Below are 7,461 nucleotides of genomic sequence, written 5' to 3'. Positions count from 1 at the left end.
CACATTCAAAGATTGCAAAGGTTTTGTGTAGTTCTTTAAGATGTCTACTGCAACAAAAAATGTGTGGGTGACATTCCATTAGAATGGAATGACTATCTATTTTGAATAGTTTTGCTGCTACTGCTCAACTTTTGTTTAAGAACAGGTGCTACTAATGAAGAGGCTGCTTCTTAGTGGGCTAACTTGTAGAATTGTTTTAAATGACATTTTTAAGGGGTCTTATCAAGTACTACAAGTGATTTAGATTTTACATTTTTAAACTTCTTACTCTGTCCTTCAGCGACCCTTCCATTTTTCTATTAGTTTTTAAACAAATAATGCAGGACACCAGTAACTGCACGATGTGCAAATGTGAAAGGTGAGCCATGAGTAAATAAAAGTAGATGGCAATTTTCCTGACCAGCTTCCAAGGAGACAGGAATTAATATCATAGCTCACACTTAGAAGCAGTCATTCACCTCACTTGCTTAGTATGCCACAAGAACAATCACAAGTTTCATCCCAATCACCATCACACAGGGGATTTGTGCTTCGGTTTAAAGAATGGAATGCCTTGGTATTGCAGAACCACTGAACAAGTGTTGCATTGTGCCACTACTACAGTTCACCTCCCTTGAGACACCCTACAGAACCTTCTTAAGCATGATATTTTTTCCACCACTGCCACTTAAGAATATAAAAGGTCTCTGCACCTGAGAAAACATGAATTACTTTAGTAAACTGAGCTTTGGATATAATGAAAAAACTTGCCTGCTAAAAATCTCCATTGCCAAAAATTATTGAAAGGATAAGCTCTGAAAGGAATAAGTATGGCATGTCCTAGAATGGGCCTGCTAGAAGAAATGCCTCATTTCATATGGCTCTGACTTAAACCCTGAAGGAAGCCAGGGGCAGTGCTCACCCACTGCAGCTCTTCATTCTCTCCTATTTCTACCTGAAAAAGAGCTACTCTCAGTCACCTGGCAGCTCCCCTGCTAGAAGGGGAAGGGAATGGCTTAGCAGTCCTCTCACTGAATAAGAAGTAGAAGATCAGGTCTGTTCTCTGGCTTCTTGAGAGAAGTGTTTTGGTCTAAGTCCTCTTTTCATTTAGGGTATCAGAGAACCAGATACATTCTCTATAGTCAGAACCTGTATACAGACCCTACCTACCCCACAGAACTCTAAGGAAAAGCCCTCCCTACCCCAGGCACGTAGGAGGTAGAAGTAAGAATCATCCTGTTCAAGAAGATAAACAGCACAACACAAACATAGACCAAAAAAAAAACCAAAAAAACCCAATGACATAAAACCAAACAACAAAACAAAAACCCAAAAAAAAGACCTCCAAACCAAAACAAAATCCCAAACCCAGCCCCAAACCTAAGTAATTTCACAAGTATGAGGATGGTGTTTGCGAGTCAATGGAAAGCTTTACGTGTACTTCCCAGTTCTACAGGTGCTCCAGGCTTAGCTGAATGCTTGCTGTCAAGCCAACTGTGCCAAGCTATGCTTCCCTCACCTGTCCATCACCCAGTGCTGTGGAAGAGTGTCAGTCCTTAAGGAAATCACCACACTCTTTCTGTTATTGACACAAGATGACCCCATCACACTTAGGATGATTGGGAGAAAGTATTCTGCAGGCTGCATGTAAGAAGCTACCCAGTAGGGTTGCAGCATATTGTGTATGTTAAAAGCACTGTATGTGTGAAGACACACTTTAAGGCACATCAGCTGGGGAAAATAATCATAAATACCAGGAGAAAAAGAAAAGTAATTTTTTTAGAAATAAGTTCTCAGATGCTAGTCTTTACAAGTCAGGAGTTGTTTTTTCTTTTCAAAAGGATGTATCTTTAGTCCTTGGTATTTAATATGAAATTTTGTACAAGATTCCTAGGAATTAAAAACACTTGGACTGTCATGGACAAAACCCTTTGGCTTTAGTTTAGTTTAGGTACAGGGTAAAGGAGGTAGGATTAGCTTTAAAGGAATGGGTAAGACACAAACACTGTTGGCCTATCAGTGCAGGGAAATAAGATGCAATCATTTGTTAGTTTGTAAGTGCAGGGGAAAAGAACGTAAGTAGATGAACCTGGAAATAAAGGAAAATTGAAATGGAGAATAATGGCAATAAAGCAAAGATTAGAAAACGTTCCCTCTGGCAATTTAGCTGTTTTGGAAACAGCAGGATTCCTGGTGGGAGTGTTTGTTCTTTATTCCTTGGTTTTAGTCAGATATATATTGGCATATATGTTGCTTTTATTACTCTAAAACTTGCTGCACTATTTCAAGTGCAGTGTGATATTTTTCCTAAAGTTTCCTATTTCTTAAGAAAAGATTTTAAAGCTCTTGTGTAATCATTGAAATTATGTTCTATACATAAATATTGATATATTCTTTTTTACTCAAAGTGCCAAAGGCTACTGTTTTTAATAATGGCTTATCAAATTATATTACGTTAGAGAGCAGAAATGTAATAATATATACATTGGAACTCAGACCTCTGCATGTATATTTGATAAGGAGCCTTTTGTAAAATTACTCTTTGTTTACATTCCACTGGTACCTTAATTTAAAATTAATCAAATAAATTGACAGGTGACATCTTCTTAGTGTTCTGATTTTCTTACTTGCTAACAGGCACGATTTTCTTTGTTAGGCTGTGCTTTACTGAGAAAAGAAAATACTTAAAAATAAAATATGTTTTTAAATGAGAATTCTCTATATAAAGTATTGTGTTTAATAAAATGTTATGCCATGTTTTCAAATGGAAAATAATTTGTAAATTGCTATAAATGTATTTTGTTAAATAAGTACAGATCAATGCTACTGTGTGAGTTTATTGTGCTAACATCATGAAATAAAGATAAAATTCCTCATCGATGTTTGTTTATCTATGTGGTGAAACAAAGTCCCACTTCTCCCAAAATATTTTTCAATATTAGGTATCTCATGATGTGTAAAGGGGGTCATCAGTGAGAAACCTTGAGACCTTGCACAATGGTAAGAATTTATGAGGAACAGTGTCCAAACAAACTTTTCTCTAACCTAAAAGCATTTTACAAAAAAACCCCAAGTGAATTGGGAACTTCAAGCCATGTGGGGGTGTGCCTGCTCAGTCATTCCGCAGCACCTGCTGCATTGCTAAGCCTCTAATGCCCCTAAGCCACCTTGCTAGTGTTGGGTAGAGCGGCCAGACATGGTGAGGCCAGCCTTGGATTTGTGAATGAGAACAGGGCAGGTGTCAGAGGCAAACTGAGAGGACAGGCTCTCAGGGGAAGAAGTTAAGATGCAGGAGTCAGCAGGTGTCATACACCCTTTGCTGGCAACAGTGAAAGACCTTATGTGTAACAGCACACTCTGAAAAGCAGTCTTACCTAGAAGGCACACAAGGTATTTGGTAAGCAGACAGCAAAGACTGTCTCCAAGCCTGGCTTGAAACACCCTCAAACAGCAACAGCAGGGCCCATGTGCCTGGGGTGGAAGACACAGCTGTAGCTGAGACACGCACTGACATTGCCAATGGCCTAATTAAGGACCACAGGGAGTAGCAGAGCCCCTGCAATGCATGGCAGTGCAGCAAACTGACTGAGAAGCTTTCCCAAGTGTAGGCTGCCCCTTTGTACCTGTGTGTCCTTGGAGCAGGTAACCTGCTGTGGCTGGGGGGCACTGGGCAGCTGCTGTGACTTCTGACTGCAGCCAGGCAGCGCAGCGCTGAGTGGTACAACAATGTCACATGTCACATGTGTCGTGATCCACGCCAAGGCAGCAGGGTGCACTGACATCGCCTTAAGCTGTGGTGCAAATCTGGGTCACTTGGCAACCCCTGTCCCATGACTTTCATGACAAGTTAAGATGGGAGCCCTCAAGCAAAAGAGAATCAAAAACCAGTATGTTGTCTCTCAAAGAAAGGGAAGAGTCTGTACAGTTGTTCCCTTTGTAGTGACAGAAAGCACTATCTTCCTGTGGCTGAGCTGGAGAATGCCCTGCCACCACAGCTTAAGTAGCCAGTTTCAGGAGAGGCCTCTCCTTTGGCCTCAGCAGATGCTGCTGTGGCAGTCCATTATATGCCCAAGGTTAAGGTGTCCCATCCTCTGGGACATGTGTTGGTAGCCTGGGAAAGCTACAGACAGTGATGGCTGGTATGGCTGAGAGATGCCCTGTAAAAATGCAAGAGAGTAAAACAGACTAAGGTAGGACTGCTGAAAGGTGACATGTAATGCAAATCTGATGAGTTCTCCCCTGGGAATGGCCCCTTCCATGGATCACAAAGGGGCCTAGACAATTAGACAGTTTTAAAGGGCACATTTTAAACATCTGAATTTTGGTTAAAAACAAAGCCCCTGTCTGACTGGTATCTTTGATGCAGAGATTATATTATAAAACTTCATCTAAGATGAGAAAGTACCTCTATTAACAAATCCTCTCACATTCTCTTAGACCATTCTGGCTACAGCAAGAGTGTCACTAATTTAAGAGAGCTCACTGTGATCCAGATTGATGACTAAATGTAATCATGCAAAGGGGTTTACAAAGGTATGATTGATTAAACTGAAACTTAAATCTATTTTGTGCTGGATTTTTTAAGAGCTTCAGAGGTCTTGATATAAGAAGTCATGTAAGACAAGACTACCAGAATCAGTTTGGTACAGATTTATGAAGACCTTTTGTGTGACAGATCAGTGCACACCTAATTTAGCAGGAACATTTTAGAGGCATTAGAACCTCATGACTTAATAAAGTCATGAATAAAATCTTTTCACAAACCTTAAAGCACGGAATGTATCAAAGGTGGGATAAAACTTGCAAATGTCTCCATACTCCACATTCAAAATGAGAGTAAGGCAACTCCAGCTGCATACATGTGTACACAAACACACACAACACAAAGTTAACATGTTGAATCCAGGGTTTAGAAGGAGACAGCTAAACCTACAATGGAACAAATTGTGGCAAGACTGCAAATACTCTAAAATTTTTCTTCTTTGACTGCAGTAATCTCTTCAGGCATTCCAAATATGCATATAGACATAATTTAATTATACCTCCCATATATGAAATCTGTGATTTTACCATAAAGAATAACACAAATCTTCACATTTATGAGCATTTTTAAACAGGAATGTGCTTTATGAGCACATTCCTGTTAAAAAAAATAAAAAGCTAATAACTAAAGCTAATAACTAAAGCAAGTCTGCTCAGTCGCAGAAAGCACTTCTCATGTTTGAGGGGGAAAAAAAGTTATCCCCCCTCCAAACTTCTCGCTACCTTCAAAGGCCAGGTGTCATTCAGTTTTTTCTTACTGTATTACTTTTCCAGTGCTGCTCAGAAAGAAATGGGAGTCATGGGGATTTGTGGATCTGTCAAATCTCTGCAGCTACTAAATGATGCATAAGGCAAAGCTCTGCCCTCTCATCAAATCATTCAGAGGAGACTGGAGTATATGTAAATGCAATGTGATCCTGTTTCTGCTCCTGCTTCAAACAGAGTTTGTGGATCATGATCTCTCTTACTACCCCATGCTGAGGCCAGAAGACTATGTCTGTTCTGTGAATAACAGCACACAACTGAGAGCAATAGCTTTGCTCATTTTCACCTGTAAACTATATTACTATGCTTTGTAAACAATAGCCATATTTGAATTTTCTCTAAAATTAGCTATAATGTTTTCAATTAGTACAGGCTAGGTTTATCAAAGTTCTCAGTATGCATTGTTTTGGTGTTCTTTCATGTACATATTGGTGTGATATTCTTTGCCTGAGCTACATAACTGCTCCTGTGAGCCAATCACCCTGAAATTTGTTTGTTTTAGTCAAGGAAAGGTGTGGATACTTACCATAGTCCAGGCGTACACTTTTTTCATAGAGCATCAGCAGGGTCTGAAAACTTGTTCACGGTATCAGTTGCAGCCTCTTCTGATACTTCTTGACTTCCTGTAGCATTTGAGACAATTATCTTCGCTCTTATAAGAGAGGCGAGCTTTCACAGAAGTGATTCCAACATCCTATATCTCCCAATACTGATTAAAAACAGCCTGGCAGGAAATAGTTGCAGGCTTTGGCCACTTGTAGGCTTTAGTTTCCTGAGAACTACTACGGATATGATGACAAACTAATGCTTTGGTTTACTACCAAAGAATGAGAAAAACTAAAGAGAAGCATGCAGTTTAAACGGCCAGGACAGCTTCATACAGCACATTCTGGCTCGTAACACAGAACAAATGTGCAGCGAGCTCTGTATGCCTAACAGATTGCAAAGTTGTCTAACCTGCTAAACCAAGGCAGACTGTGGAAAGAGGTTTCTTAAAACACTTTTATTTTTAATGAGATTTATGAGAGAGTTCTCCATTCACCAGCTTCTCTTATGATGCAAGTGGAAGAATTGATATAAATTTAAAAACCCCAAAACGTATACCTTACCTAAGGAAAAAAAAAAAGTGAGCCAGGAGAAAGCTGAAGATGCTATGCAAAAGGGAAGAGTAAGCAGCACTGAAATAATAAAATCATAATTTTTAAATTTGCATGGGATTTTTATCAAGAAGTGTATGCAGCTAATTAGTACAATCAGTGCTTTCTTAATTCCTCTTCAGTTATTCATCAAATAAACGAAGACTGGGTCACTGCAACATAATTGATTTCCTCCATACTAAGAAACAAAATGGGCCTAGTTTACAAAACCCTGAGCTCTTGTCATTGAGAAGAGTAAGGGGAGGGACCAAAGGAACTGGTGAGAGTATATCTTAATCTGTGAAGTGATACAGAAGCTACATGGATACTTTATGATATTCAAGATCAAAATTTTTGAAGATTACAACAAGAGTAGCTAATCCAGCACTGGACATGCAGCTAACACAACCAAAATACTTCAGAACCTCTGCAGGAATATATTATCAGTGAAGTTCACTGAGTGGAGTTGCAGCAAGGCTGGTGAGTTGGACAGTATCAGTTGTATGCCACAAAGCCATGTTAGACTGCATAAACAGTCTGTTGTTATAAAGGAAAATGTGTAGAGAGACACAGCAAGAGATCTGCTGCCATAGAAACAGATGTAGCTGCTAGATGTGCTGCATCATTGCTACACTGAGGAAAAACCATGGATCAGCAGTATACCACAGACTGCATCTAACTTGCTTTGTTCAATCAGAATTTAAAACCTGAAACAGATAAATGATGATCGGTTATTTTTTATAACATAATGTAGCAGCACAGGCTTAGCATACTTTCTATCAGGACTTAATAACTAGTGGAAAACTGGAGATGAAAAACTAAAAAATTAAGGAATAAATATCATTCAGAAGCTTTAATGTGATGTTCATAGTGCTTTGCATTCTCAGAAAAATGAAAAAAGGTATAGTGCCTGATGGTTCATTTCTTATCCAGACATTGCTCCTATAGCATTTAAAGAGTGCTTCACTTTTGCAATGTTTGTTCCTATTTGCTAACAAATGAAGCTGAAATTCCATATTTTTAATCCATCTCTCCTATT

The sequence above is a fragment of the Pyrgilauda ruficollis genome, unplaced genomic scaffold, assembly GCF_017590135.1.
Source record: "Pyrgilauda ruficollis isolate IOZ18807 unplaced genomic scaffold, ASM1759013v1 scaffold6, whole genome shotgun sequence".
In the NCBI taxonomy this organism is placed as follows: domain Eukaryota; kingdom Metazoa; phylum Chordata; class Aves; order Passeriformes; family Passeridae; genus Pyrgilauda; species Pyrgilauda ruficollis.
This window is presented reverse-complemented; position numbering follows the sequence as displayed.